The following is a 15384-nucleotide window of genomic DNA, read 5'->3' on the forward strand; positions in this document are numbered from 1 at the left end:
ATCCTTCATCTTGATATTTTCTAATTTGTGATGCTATTAATATCCATGATTGTTTTTGTTTGGTTGCTTTGTTTTGACTTTTGTCATTCTTAGTTTGGATTCTTCCAGAATACATGTTTTTGTGTGTCTACCAAATATATGCAGAGCTGTTGTTCTATCCCCTTGAGTTTCTTTTCTACCCACTTTATCTGTGAAGTACATTTGTACTCTTGGTATTGTGAGTTTCTTTGAAGAACAGCCAGTTCTCCTAAGCTTGCCCCTAGAGGTAAATCCTGCCATTTCCTTTAGCAGATTAAAGCCTGCTTATTTGAAATATCTTATTACTGAAATAATCACTTTTAATTTACCAATTGTGCAGGCTTTACCTTTCCAGAAACATAATGAATAATATAATTTGCTCCATGCCAATCAAATTTGTATCCCATGTGCCAAAAATGTAGGATTTTACTCATAGAATATATTCACATAAGATTTCTGAACATATGGCTTATTTAATATAAAAATACCTAGCTTTGTGAGGAAATTTACCTTATCACATTTTTTTCTATATTTTCAGGGGAAAACTTTCGATATTTGTATAGTATAATACTGTGAAACATGATGGGAGAGTCTGCATTCTTTGCAAACAGTTCTACTATGCTTTATATATATATGGAATATATCAATCAGTTGAGACCCTGCCCAGACTAGCTAAGAGGAAATGTAACCAAGTGCAATGGAAAATGGAAGACAATTAAATTGTCTTTTATTAAAATTAAAAATTTTAATAATTTTTTATTAAAATTAAAAACAAACATTTTTTGTTTTTAATTAAAATTAAATTAAATTTAAACAAAAATTAGAATGAAATTAAAATTAAAAATGAAAATAGAAACTGTCTAAAGTATCTATGTGGTTTTGTGGCAATGGTCATTGAAGAAAGGCTGTGTATACAAATGTCTGTCAGTGGGGAACAGAGCACATAAGCTTATGGACTAGTGTTTAAGGATGGGGAAGAAAGGATATTTTTCTGTAGAATTGTGCAGCACTCATGATTTGGCTGGAGGGATTTGAAAAAAGAGCCAACTAAAATTTTGGCTGGACTAATTGAATTCTTCAGCTTCAGGCAAGACTGCCATAAACAATTTTTATCAAGTTGTCCCTTAGTGTCGATGTGCCATCTAAAACTTTGACGCCTGGAATAGTGGTAAAAGGAAAGAATGGATGAGAAAGTCACTCATAACATCAAGTGGCCTTTATTCTAGTCTATGTGAATACCAGAATAACATCACACATATCTCTTTATGAAAGAAAGTGAATTTCAAACTATGTGAAAAAATGGAGGAAAGACCAAATTGAGGCTAATCAATGTCCAGTTAGAAGCTCATTTGCTTTTGTTAATGTATTTGCTAATATTGGGCTTCCCTAGTGTCTCAGATGGTAAAGAATCTGCCTGCAATGCCGGACACCCCAGTTTAATTCCTGGGTCAAGAAGATCCTCTGGAGAAGGGATAGGCTACCCACGCCAGTATTCTTCGGCTTCCCTGGTGGCTCAGCTGATAAAGAATCTGCCTGCAATACAGGAGACCTGGGTTCGATCCCTGGGTTGGGAAGGTCCCTGGAGAAGGGAAAGGCTACCCACTCCAGTATTCTGGCCTGGAGAATTCCATGGACTGTATAGACCATGGGGTTACAAAGAGTCAGACAAGACTGAGCAACTTTCACTTTCACGCTAATATTAACACATTGCACTTGTTTTTACTTCATAGTTCAGAAGACGATTTGATTTTGTTAAATAGGAGAAAACATCCCCAAAGGGGATGCCATAGAGACCAGGATGGAAAAAATATTGTGCTTATTCCCTTGCTATTGCTTTTGTTTTTGTTTACTTAAAGGGCTCGTTGTCTTTGCCAGTGCATTCAGGAGAGCGGGCCACTAATAAATACCCCATGGATGCTTGTGAGAGAGAATGGATGAGCTAAGTACATTGGAGTGGAAGAAGTGGGGAGAGTGAAGGAGGGGGTGACTGAAAGGGTGAGCTATTTGAGAACCGTGAAAAAGGGGTGGATAGGAGTTAGTGTGTGTCCATGTTCCCACTGACCAAAAATGGTATTAAATGCTTCCATCGCAGAGTCAGCTATTATGTTCCAAGTATCCACTCTGCATTAGACACTGAGCTAGTCTCCGTTCCATGCAGTGCTTTGTCAGATATTATCATGCACTTGATTGGTTACTTTCCAATTTAAAAGCTAGAAATGCTACTATGAGTTACCATGAGTTCTTTAAGAGTGGATATTTACATGTAGGATGTCTTTGGGAACAGTTTCCATGTTGTTCATGGGATGTTTCAGTAACAGTTCTGTCTAGGTCAAGTGAGTCACCTACATATCTGATTTGGATGTGGTCGTTTCCCCAGATCATTCCATTTCCTTCCTTATTACTTCCTTTTTATTTTTCTCTCTTTTGAGAATACTGTTTCCATTTCCTACCACCATGATACTCACACATTGAAAACAGGCGGCAATAAATGTTTCATGTTCTTAATAGGAATCAACCAAATGGTGTTAATGAAATTAAATATAGTTTGCCATTTCCACTTACTCTCTTTGGATTAACTTTCAAAGAAACAATGTCTTATTTACCCATTCATTTATTCATTCTTTGACTCAAGGCCACTTGAGTGCCTGTAATGTTCAAAGCACTTTAGGCATCATGGAAAAAAAATCAAGATCATGCTGACGTGGAAAATCCCCTTTAAAAACTTTCAAGCCAAAACCAAATGTCTTTACTACTAAACAAAAAGTAAGACCCATGAGACATAGAATGATTAATGATTTAAATAATAATTTCAAAAAAATAAAAATTAATAAAATATCATACATTATTTCCTATCATTTTAATAAAATAATCCATGATGGTTCAGTGGTAAATAATCCTCCTGCCCATATAGGAGACATGGATTTGATCTCTGGGTCATGTAGATACTCTGGAGAAGGAAATGGCAACCCCCTCCAGTATTCTTGCTTGGAACATCCCATGGACAGAGGAGCATGGTGGGCTGCAGTCCATGGGGTCACAAATGAGTTGGACATGACTTAGTGACTTGTTGTTCAGTTGCTCAGTCATGTCCAGCTCTTTGCAACCCCTTCGACTGCAGCCCACCAGGCCTCCTTGTCCTTCACCATCTCCCAGAGCTTGCTTAAACTCATGTCCATTGAGTCTGTGATGCCATCCAACTATCTCATCCTCTGTCATCCCCTTCTCCTCCCACCTTCAATCTTTCCCAGCACCGGGGTCTTTTCTAATGTGTCAGCTCTTTGCATCATGTGACCAAAGTATTGGAGCTTCAGCTTCAACATCAGTCCTTCCAATGAGTATTCAAGACTGATTTCCTTTAGGATGGACTGGTTGGGTCTCCTTGCAGTCCAAGGGACTCTCAAGAGTCTTCTCCAATACCACAGTTCAGAAGCATCAGTTCTTCGGCACTCAGCTTAATTTATAGTCCAACTCTCACATCCATACATGACTACTGGAAAAACCATAGCTTAGTCTAGACCTTTGTCAGCAAAGTCATGTCTCTGCTTTTTAATATGCTGTCTAAGTTGGTCATAGCTTTTCTTCCAAGAAGCGAGTGTCTTTTAATTTCTTGGCTGCAGTCACCATCTGCAGGGATTTTGGAAGCCAAGAAAATAAAGTCTGTCACTGTTTCCATTGTTTCCCTGTCTACATGCCATGGAGCTATAGGACCAGATGCCATGGTCTTAGTTTACTGAATGTTCAGATTTAAACCAACTTTTTCACTCTCCTCTTTCACCTTCATCAAGAGGTTTTTTAGTTCCTCTTTGCTTTTTGCCATAAGTGTGGAGTCATCTGAATATATGAGGTTGTTGATATTTCTGCCAGCAATCTTGATTCCAGCTTGTATTTCATCCAGCCCAGCATTTTTCATGATGTACTACTCTGCATATATGTTAAATAAGCTGGGTGACAATATACAGCCTTGACATACGCCTTCCCCAATTTTGAACCAGTCTCTGTTCCATTTTCGGTTCTGACTGTTGCTTCTTGACCGGCACACAGATTTCTTAGGAGGCAGGTAAGATGGTCTGGTATTCCCATCTCTTTCAGAATTTTCCACATTTTATTGTGATCCACACAGTCAAAGGCTTTGGTGTAGTCAGTGAAGCAGAAGTAGATATTTTTCTGGAAATCTCTAGCTTTTTCTATGATCCAACAAATGTTGGCAATTTGATCTTTGGCCCCTCTGCCTTTTCTAAATCCAACTTGAACATCTGGAAATTCTCAGTTCATGTACTGTTGAATCCTTGCTTGGAGAATTTTGAGTTTTACTTTGCTAGCATGTGAAATTACTGCAATTGTGTGGTAGTTTGAGCATTCTTTGGCATTGCCTTTCTTTGGGATTGAAATGAAAACTGACCTTTTCCAGTCCTGAGGCCACTGCTGAGTTTTCCAAATTTGCTGGCATATTGACTGTAGCACTCTCGCAGCATCATCTTTTAGGGTTTGAAACAGCTCAGTTGGAATTCCATCACCTTCACTAGCTTTGTTCATAATGATGCTTCCTAAGGCCCGCTTGACTTTGCACTCCAAGATATCTGGCTCTAGATGAGTGATCACACCATCATGGTTATCTGGGTCATTATAGTTCTGTGTATTCTTGCCACCTCCTCTTAATATCTTCTGCTTCTTTTATGTCCATACCCTTTCTATCTGTTATTGAGCCCATCTTTGCATGAAATGTTCCCTTAGTATCTAATTTTCTTGAAGAGATCTCTAGTCTTTCCCATTCTGTTGTTTTCCTCTATTTCTTTGCACTGATCACTTAGGAAGACTTTCTTACCTCTCCTTGCTGTTCTTTGGAACACAGCATTCAGATGGGCATATCTTTCCTTTTGTGCTCTGCCTTTAGCTTCTCTTCTTTTCTCAGCTATTTTTAAGGCTTCCTCAGACAACCACTTTGCCTTTTTGCATTTCTTTTTCATGGGATGGTTTTGATCACCAACCCCTATACAGTGTTCAAACCCTGTCCATAGTTTTTCAGGCACTCTATCAAATCTAACCCCTTGAATCTATTTGTCACTTCCACTGTATAATCATAAGGGATTTGATTTAGGTCATAGCTGAATGGCCTAGTTGTTTTCCCTCCTTTCCTCAATTTAAGTCTCAGTTTTTCAATAAGGAGTTCGTGATCTGAGTCACAGACAGCCCCTGGACTTGGTTTGGCTGACTTTATAGAGTTTCTCCATTTTCAGCTGCAAAGAATATAATCAGTCTGAATTTGGTACTGACCATCTGGTGATGTCCATGTGTAGAGTTGTCTCTTGTGTTGTTGGAAGAGGGTGTTTGCTATGACCAGTGTGTTCTCTTGGCAAAATTCTGTTAGCCTTCACTCTGCTTTATTTTGTACTCCACACCACACTTGCCTGTTACTCCAGGTATCTCTTGACTTCCTCTTTTTGCATTCCAGTCCCCTATGGTGCAAAGGACATCATTTTTTGATATTAGTTCTAGGAGGTCTTATAGGTTTTCATAGAACTGTTCAACTTCAGCTTCTTCCTCATTACTGGTCGGGGTATAGTTTGGATTTCTGTGATACTAAATGGTTTGCCTTGGAAATGAACAGAGATCATTCTGTCATTTTTGAGATTGCATCCAAGTATTGCATTTCGGACTCTTTTGTTGACTTTGTTGACTACTTAGCAACTAAACAACAACATATAGCAAAATAAGAAAGGCAGTAATGATAGTTACTGTAATTTAGTACTTCCTCTGTAAAAATATTCTCTGTATAATCTTACAGAAATTCTGAAATTTGGGCGCTATTTTCCTCAATTTATAGAAGAAGAAACAAAAAAACTTAAGTTCCTTAAGCTATGAAACTGTTGGAATTTGGATTCAGAATTCTAATAACAAAGTCTGTTCTCATAACCACTTAAAACCATTTTGTAGAAAGAGAAAGAGAAATTTGGGAAAGAGAAAATTGATTATGGTGCTAAATGGACAGGGTTGGGGGAGAAGAAGGCTGGAAGGCTGGAAGAAGTGACATTTCCCCTAAACCTTGAAGGACTCAGAGGAGTTAAAGGAATGACAGACTTTAAAAAATTTGAAGTGTTTCCCTTAGCTTAGGTATATGAGGATGCTGCTACACTGTAGGAATAGACGAGACAAGGTCAGAATGACATTGATGACACAGAGATGGATAGTGAGTTCTTGGAAGGCGTAATGACTTTTGAAAAGTCAGGACAGATCAGAATCGTTCAGGAAAATGCAGGGCCAATTTCAGAAAAGCTGCTCCTTACAGACTTGCCTCTCTCAGCAGGCTTTCCTGCTCAAAGCAATTTGCCTCATTCTGTTTTGTTCTTCCTTTGGAATTAGTGTCCTTTCAAAATCACAAAAAATAATCTTTACAATTTAGGGCAAACCAGCCCATGAATTTGCAAGGCTCGCTCGAATTCCTTGTGTCTATGATCAGAGCCCCTTCCCGGGTGTCTTTTGAGGGTCAGTCATTTTCCATGTGACTTCTGGGGATTCCGTGGGCCCGTTCGGGCCTTGGCTTCTCGTCTGGGAGACGGATGGGTGGAGAAGGTTGGCGGTGAGGAGACCGTGTGTTCTCAGCAAGGCGGGGCACAGACGGGTCATTGGGAATCTTGCATGGTGTGGGAAGTGTCAGTACTTGCTGATTCAGAAGGTAAAGGCGGACGTCTCCACTCACTGAGGGGCGAGTGCAGCTCTCCAGGTTTCCTCCTCGCCTGGGCACCCGTGGGCAGAGAAGCCCTCTCGCCAGGTTCCACCCAAAAGGGGGCAGAGCACTTCCCCTGATGGCTGGGCATAAGGAAAGCAGGTGGCCTGTTTCGCCTCCCGTCTTCCAGGGTTTTCCATGCGTCTTCTGACCTCATCGATGAGCGTAAGAGCAGAGTTCAGGGTGCTCCAGTGGTACCGTGCGTAGATCATTTTGAGTGTATCTGTCGGGGATAGAAAACTCCAGCGAACTACCATAGATTCCAGTGGTAGGCTGTGTCGCAGAGGATTTTGAGACCCACTAGAAATATGGTTGCTGGGTAACATATGCCCTGAGTACTAGAAAGCAAAGCAATATCATAGACTTCTATCCTTGGCTTAAAAGGACAATGGATAGAAAATGATTTTTACAAAAAGCTGGAGTATTGAAATCAGTCAGCCTGTGCTTACATCCCTACTTTGCTGCTCTAAACTACTTAACCTTATACAACTTCAGTTTCCACTGTTAAAAAGCTAAATTATTAAGAACTAATAGAATTTTTGTGAAAATTAAAATCATATATTTATATGCATGTTCAATGTATACACCATATATACATATAAAATTAAAATCATATATACATATGTATGAAGTGCTCAAAAATTGACAGTGGTTATTATTAAGTATTATTTTAGTAGTTATCGTTATTATTTGAAATTAGAACTGTTTGAATAATTCCGTCTGCATGGTCCACTATACACCAGCAGTGTATAATTTAATTACTGGAATATTTTACTCTTATTTCTAAATTAGGTTTTCCTCTTAGAGATTTGTTTAGTCCTGTGCTATTCTGATACCCCAGTTCTAAGGAACAAGGAGAGAATGAGCTTCCATTAAACTTGCAGTCAAAGGAAAATTGGAGGCAATTTCTATAACGTCCTGCATCAGTCAGTGACTCTGGCTCACGGTGAGTGGAATAAAATGGGTGCGAATTAGTAGCACAAGTCAAGATGTGTGTGTGTGTGCCTCGTGGCAAGTCAGCAGCTCACATCACAGGCAGCGCTACACTGGAAAGTGCGAAGCTGGGCACGGCAGCCAGGAAGCTGCCTTCTCTGTGGCAGCGCGGCCTCTGAGCGGACCGCCGGTCAGTCCTGCTGCTCTCTGAGCGCAGGGCCCCTCCGGGAGGCCGGCTGGACATTTCGTTTTTAAATTGGGTATAGTTGCTCTTCAGAGTGGTGCTGGTTTCTGCTTTATGGCAAAGTGATGCAGTTGTGTGTGTGTGTGTGTGAGTCACTTGGTCCTGTCTGACGCATTGTGACCTCGTAGACTGTACCCCACCCGGTTCCTCCGTCGGCCTCCCTGATGGCTCAGATGGTGAAGAATGCACCTGCAATGTGGACCTGGGCTCCATCCCTGGATTGGGAAGATCCCCTGCAGAAGGGAATGGCAACCCACTCCAGTATTCTTGCCTGGAGAATCCCCATGGACAGTCTGGCAGGTTCCATGGGATTACAAAGAGTCAGACGTGACAGAACAACTGAGCGCAGGCTCCTCTGTCCATGGAATTCTCCAGAGACTACTGGAGTGGGTCACCATTCCATTCTCCAGGGGATCTTCCCAACCCAGAGATTGAACCCGGGTCTCCTGCACTGCAGGCAGATTCTTTACTATCTGAGCCACCTGGGAAGCCTGATTCAATTTTATCTACACACATATCCCTTCTTTTTTGGGCTTCCCTGGAGGCTCAGTGGTAAAGAATCTGCCTGTCAGTGCAGGAGACTCAGGAGACATGAGTTTGATCCCTGGGTTGGGAAGATCTCCTGGAGGAGGAATTGGCAACCTGCTCCAGTGTTCTTGTCAGGATCGTCCCATGGATAGAGGAGCCTGCTGGGCCACGGTCTATGGGGGCGTGGAGAGTCAGACACCACTGAGCGACTGAGCATGGACATTCCTTCTTTTTGGGATTTCCTTCCCACTTAGCTCACAGCAGAGCGTTGGGTAGAGTTCACTGTGTTCTACAGGAGGCTGCCATTAGTTCCCTCTGTTAGGCATTTGGTGGCGTGTTCTCAGTCATTTTCGACTCTGTAACCCCGTGGACTGTAGCCCACCAGGCTCCTCTGTCCGTGGAATTCTCCAGGCAAGAAGACTGGAGTAGGCTGCCCTTTCCTCCTCTAGGGGATCTTCTGGATCCAGGGACTGAACCTGTGTCTCCTGTGTCTCCTGCACTGGCAGGCGGATTCTTTACCTGCTGAGCCACCAGGGACGCCTCCTTTTAGGCAGGGCAGTGTATCTCTGTTGATCCCAATCTCCCAGTTCATCCCTCCTCTCTTCCCACCTTGATATCCATAAGTGTTTTCCCTACATCTGTGTCTCTAGTTATGCTTTGCAAAAAGTTCATCTCTGCCATGTTTCTAGATTCCACGTATATGTGTTCATATACAATATTTATTTTTCTTTTTCTGACTTACTTCACTCTGTATGATAGTCTTTAGGTCTACCCACATCTCTGCAAATGGCACTATTTCAGTCCTTTGTGTGGTTGAGTAATATTCTGTTGTGTATATATACATCTTGTTCATTCATTCATCTTTCAATGGGCATTTAGATTGCTTCTAGGTCCTAGCTATTGTAAATAATGCTGCAATAAATATTGGGGTGCTGGTAGTTTTTTGAATGATGGTTTTCTCTGGCTATATGCCCAGGAGTGGGATTGCTGGCTCATATGGTAGCTCTATTTTTAGTTTTTTGAGGAACCTCCATACTGTTCTTTGTAGGAGCTGCACCCGTTTACATTCCCACCAGCAGTGTAAGAGGCTTCCCTTTTCTCCACACCTTTTCCAGCACTTAATGGTTCATAAATTTTTTGATGGTGGCCATTCTGACCCATGTGAGGTGGTACCTCATTGTGGTTTTGACTTGCATTTCTCTAACAGTTAGTGATGTTCAGCATCTTTTCATGTATTTGTTAGCTCAGGTTGCAGTCTGAAGGCCCGTCATCTCTACCGACATGACTCCTAGTGGGGCCAGCTTCCACCGATTGTTTGCTTCTCCGTTTTAGTTTCACTTTAATCTCTGTATTAACTGCAGTATTTTATAATGTCCCTTGTTTTATCACAATACTGATATCCCTTTTCATTATGTGTTACCGTTTGGGGATGGCACTGTAACATTGGTGTCTGACTTTCTTCTCCCTGAGGTTGGAAGCAATTTCTGCTTCCTTTTTCTCCCCCCTGCATTTGTAAATCCTGTATCTACTGACTCCCAGCTATTTGAATGTGGAAATTTAAGTCCTTTCCTCAGAGGCAATTTTCACTTTCATCAATTCCTCTTTCAAATTAGTGGGACTGACAATGTGGTAGGTGTTTGAATGGGTCCAGGATGTAATATACTCAAAGAACATGAGCTTTGGAGTCAGACCTCTCTGGCTGCTAATTCTTCTTAGCTCTACTCCTTAAGAAGGCAGTTTATCTTCAGAAAAATGACCTCACTAAGCCTCCATTGCTTCACCTGTAAAATGAGAACAAGGATATCTTCATTGTTTACATAAATAATCTATGTAAAGCTGTTTAGCACAGAACACAGGCTATAATAAGTGCTCAAAGTGACAGAGCTCCTTATAAAAATAAAGTATGGTTGTATGTATCTTCTTGCTTGCAATCACTTATACGCGTTTTATTTCTCTGCCATTCTAAAGCCAGTCGTTTCCAGAATACCACAGTTACTACAGTTCTATTAGTAACTGATTTTACATCCTTTCCAAGGACCAAATGTTTGAGAATTAAAAGAAAATGTAAAGTTAGGTTTGTTTTACGCAAAACCTGCCAGAAGAAACAGTCACACCAGCTGAGACCAAACAGAGCCCGTGTCAGCTCCGCAGGGAGCGTTCCTGAGGAGACTGAGGTCAGAGTTTCTTTCTGCTTTACAGAGTTTGTGAGAATGTTCACCAAACTGATGGAGACCAGGACTCGCCTTGACTAAATCTCGGAAGTTAATGGATGGTACAAATGGGATGTGCTAAGTACAGGCCTCTTAAGATAGCAAAGATGGGATCTTCCTTGTTCTTGATACATTTCATTTAACTTGGTGATAGGACTGGTGGCATAGTCTCTTCTTATATGGTTATTTCTCAGTGGCACTCAGTGCCAACTCCAGGGGCGTTTCTTGGAATTTTGTATAATGGCTGTTGTAAAAGAAAATTCAATTGAAATATGGAAAAAAATCACAGTGAAGCAGTGAATGAAAATATTCACAATAAGTGAATTCTCTAGGATATATTGGGGGTTCCCTGATGGCTCCTAGACAGCTTATTCAAAAGCAGAGACATTATTTTGGCAACAAAGGTCCATCTAGTCAAGCCTATGGTTTTTCCAGTGGTCGTGAACAGATGTGAGAGTTGGACCATAAAGAAAGCTGAGCGCTGAAGAATTGATGCTTTGGAACTGTGGTGTTGGAGAAGACTCTTGAGAGTCCCTTGGACTGCAAGGAGATCCAACCAGTCCATCCCAAAGGAGATCAGTCCTGGGTATTCATTGGAAGGACTGATGTTGAAGCTGAAACTCCAATGCTTTGGCCACCTGATGCGAAGAGCTGACTCATTTGAAAAGACCCTGATGCTGGGAAAGATTGGGATCAGGAGGAGAAGGGGACGACAGAGGGTGAGATGGTTGGATGGCATCACCGACTCGATGGACATGGGTTTGGGTGAACTCCTGGAGTTGGTGATAGATAGGGAGACCTGGCATGCTGCGGTTCACGGGGTCGCAAAGAGTCGGACATGACTGAGTGACTGAATTGAACTGAACTGAACTGGTGGCTCAGTGGTAAAGAATCTGCCTGCAGTGCAAGAGACCAGGGTTTGATCCCTGGGTTGGGAAGATCCCCTGGAGGAGGAAATGGCATCCAACTCCAGTATTCTTGCCTGGAGAATCCCACGGACAGAGGAGCCTGGCAAACTGATGTCTGTGGGATCGCAAAGAGCCAGATACGACTGAGCACACAGACTCAACATATGCATAATGTGTCTTATACTGGATTATAAGCCCCAGCAAAGGCAAGACACATGAGATTGTTGCTTAAATAATCTAGTGTCTTACAAATGAATGAATCTTAATGTAATTGATGTGATTGGCTGTGGCCTAGTTTGACTGAAACCACATTTTATTTATGAAATTTTGTTAATTTTGTTTTCTCTACCACAGGTCATCAAAAAAAAAAAAAAAAAGGAATCTCTGAATAAAATGTAAATGTAACAGCTTAGACTTTGGAAGTAGAATGTTGGGTTGCAAATTTCGTCTATAGCATTTTGATATCCGGTTAAGAATCTGCCTGCCAATGCAGGAGACGCAGGAGATGCAGGTTTGATCTTCTAGAATTTATTGTATGACCTTGAACAACTGTGTTAACTTCATCATGGCTCCATTTCTTTAAGCCAGTGCTTTGCTGTGCTTAGTCGCTCAGTCGTGTCTGACTCTTTGTGACCCCATTGACTGCAGCCCACCAGGCTCCTCTGTCCATGGAATTCTCCAGGCAAGAATACTGGAGTGGGTTGCCATGCCCTTCTCCAGGGGATCTTCCCAACCCAGAGATCAAACCCAGGTCTCCTGCATTGCAGGCACATTCTTTACCAGCTGAGCCACCAGGAAAGCCCAAGAATACGGGGGTGGGTAGCCTATCCTTTCTCCAGCAGATCTTCCCAACCCAGGAATCAAACCAGGGTCTCCCGCTTTACAGGTGGATTCTTTTACCAGCTAAGCTACCAGGGAAGTCCTTTCCTTAAGGCTGTGAGAGCACAAAGGAGATATACTCCAGGGAGTATCCAGCATTCAGAATGTTCCTGCCTTTATACCTGCAGAGGAAAGGAGGCCTGTTATAAGAGAGAATAAATTCATATCTAAAAATGAAACAGGTTTAAGAAATTTATGTCGTGCTGAGAAAATAATGTTATAAAATTATAGTCTAAGAAGATTAGAATTATGATTGACTACTTATTTATTTAAAAAAAAATCAACCATGGAAGCTGTATTGGCTTAAATGTCTGTGATAAACTGTTCCTCACCTTCAGCAATGAACTTCAGTAAACTCTCTGCTTTTCCCCTCGTCTTTAAGAAAGTTACTGGGGTTTGAAGTGGAGAAGATTGTGAGTTTGGGCACAGAGGAAGGAAGGGTGCAGTATCTAGTAGGCTGTGATTCAGTTTCCCTCAGTCATTTGTCTGCTCATCCTTCCGTATAGTCACCCATTCATTCCCAGAAAAAGACAGACACATAGGTACCAGGAACCCCCTCATGCACAGGACTCAAGAATGATTACACCAGATATTTTCCTAGACCCGGCATCCTCACGGGAGGAGGCAGACATGGAAGCATGGTGATGTATGTTCAGATGAAGGCACGGGGCCGGGGAGGGTCCCAAGCACAAGCTCCTTCTATACGGACAGCTGTGAGCGTCTCCCAGCATCGAGGAAGCCAGGCTTGAACTGTGTCCTGAACCAGGACAAGATGATTGGTTATTTGCCATACTTTGATGTGGGTTTAGAGTATATGTGGAGTGGGATGTGACTGAAATAAATACAAATTACAGTGCTTAATACACTGCCATGGCTTCACATTTTCTAGGCTTAATTGCTAGTTGAAACTTGCCTTTCAAAAATTGAGTTATATGAACTACTCTAGATTGAATCAGTTCCTTTCCATACCTTGGAAGAATATTTACCCATATCAGTAGTGCTCTGCTTTCCTTTTCCATCCCAGCCAAGGTGTTCAAATCATTTTCCCCCACTAGACTCCATTCTGAATCCCTCCTCCATCCCTGACCCTTCTCAAAAGGGTCAGACTTCACGTTTTTTCGGCACATATACATTTTAATTTTTATTTTGTGAATACCTAGGGGATTGCAGGGTCATATAGTAAGTGAATCTAACTTTGTAAGAAATTGCCAAATATTTCCAAAGTGGCACCTTATTTTGCATTTCAACCAACAAGTATGAAATTTCCAATTGACCTACATCCTTGCCAACACTTGGTATTGTGTTTCTTTTTAATTTTAGTCCTCCTAGTAGGTGATAGTAATATCTAATAGTTTTACTTTGCATTTCCCCACTGACACTAAGCAGATTTTTATTTGCATATTTGCTGTTTGTATTTCTTCTTTTGTGAAATGTCTGTTCAAAATTTTTGCATATCTTTGAGTTAATAGCTCATTATTGAACTATAAGAATATTTATATATTCCAAACATTTTTTGTGAAATATATGTGTTGCATGCTTGTTTTTCTTAGCAATAGCTGCCCCCCCTTTTTTACTTTCTGTTTTACATTTGTGCATAGTTGGTCAGCTGTGTCGTGATGACTTCAGGTGTACAGCAGGGTGAGTCGGTTGTGCTCACACATGTATCTGTTCTCTTTCAAATTGTCTCCCTGTTTAGGTTATTACAGAACACTGAGTAACCCTAACCCCGTGAACCACAGCATGCCAGGCCTCCCTGTCCATCACCAGCTCCTGGAGTCCACCCAAACTCATGGCCATCGAGTCGGTGATGCCATCCAACCGTCTCATCCTCTGCCGTCCCCTTCTCCTCCTGCCCTCAATCTTCCCCAGCATCAGGGTCTTTTCAAATGAGTCAGCTCTTTGCATCAGGTGGCCAAAGTATTGGAGTTTCAGCTTCAACATCAGTCCTTCCAATGAACACTCAGGACTGATCTCCTTTAGGATGGACTGGTTGGATCTCCTTGCAGTCCAAGGGACTCTCAAGAGTCTTCTCCAACACCACAGTTCAAAAACATCAATTCTTCAGCACTCAGCTTTCTTTATAGTCCAACTCTCACATCCATACATGACCACTGGAAAAACCATAGCCTTGACTAGACGGACCTTTCAAAGGTTGGAAGCTTTAATTTTGATACACATTCAGCTCTCTCTGTTCACAAATTCTGTATCAACATATCCAACCAACTGCAAGTGGAAAATATTTTTTAAAACTCCAGATGAATTTGCTGGGCTGGCACAGGCAACTATTTACATTACATTTACATTGTATTAAGCATTATAAGTGATCTAGAGATGATTTAAAATGTACAGGAGGATGTATGTAAGTTATATGCAAATCCTATGCTATTTTATATAAGGGACCTGAGTATCCTCAGATGTTGGTATCCAGGCAATCATGGAACAAATGCTTTGTGAGAAAATGACTTCTCTTTGAGGTTGCTCACTAAATAACACGAAGGTCCATAGCAGTCAAAGCTATGGTTTTTCCAGTAATCATGTACGGATGTGATAGTTGGACCTTGAAGGCTGAGCCCTGAAGAAGTTTGATACTTTCAAACTGTGGTGTTGGAGAAGACTCTTGAGAGTCTCTTGAACAGAAAGGAGATCAAATCAGTCCATCCTAAAGGAAATCAGTCCTGAATATTCATTGGAAGGATTGATGCTAAAGCTGAAACTGCAGTACTTTGGCCACCTGATGGGAAGAGCTGACTCATTGGAAAAGACCCTGATGCTGGGAAAGATTGAAGGTCGGGGGAGAAGGGGGCAATAGAGGATGAGTTGGTTGGTTGGCATCACCAACTCAATGGACATGAGTTTGAGTAAACCTTGGGAGATAGTGAAGAACAGGGAAGCCTGGTGTGCTGCAGTCCCTGCGGTCTCAAAGGTCAGACATGACTTAGTGAG

General features: G+C 41.6%; 1 protein-coding gene across 3 annotated transcripts in view; it reads left to right on the top strand.

Annotated features, from left to right (window-relative positions):
• ZNF385D (zinc finger protein 385D) overlaps nucleotides 1-15384 on the top strand; it is a 921658-nt gene that overhangs the window by 635618 nt on the left and 270656 nt on the right. The gene's annotated exons all lie outside the window — the stretch shown is intronic.

This window comes from Cervus canadensis, chromosome 31, assembly GCF_019320065.1.
Source record: "Cervus canadensis isolate Bull #8, Minnesota chromosome 31, ASM1932006v1, whole genome shotgun sequence".
Taxonomy (NCBI): domain Eukaryota; kingdom Metazoa; phylum Chordata; class Mammalia; order Artiodactyla; family Cervidae; genus Cervus; species Cervus canadensis.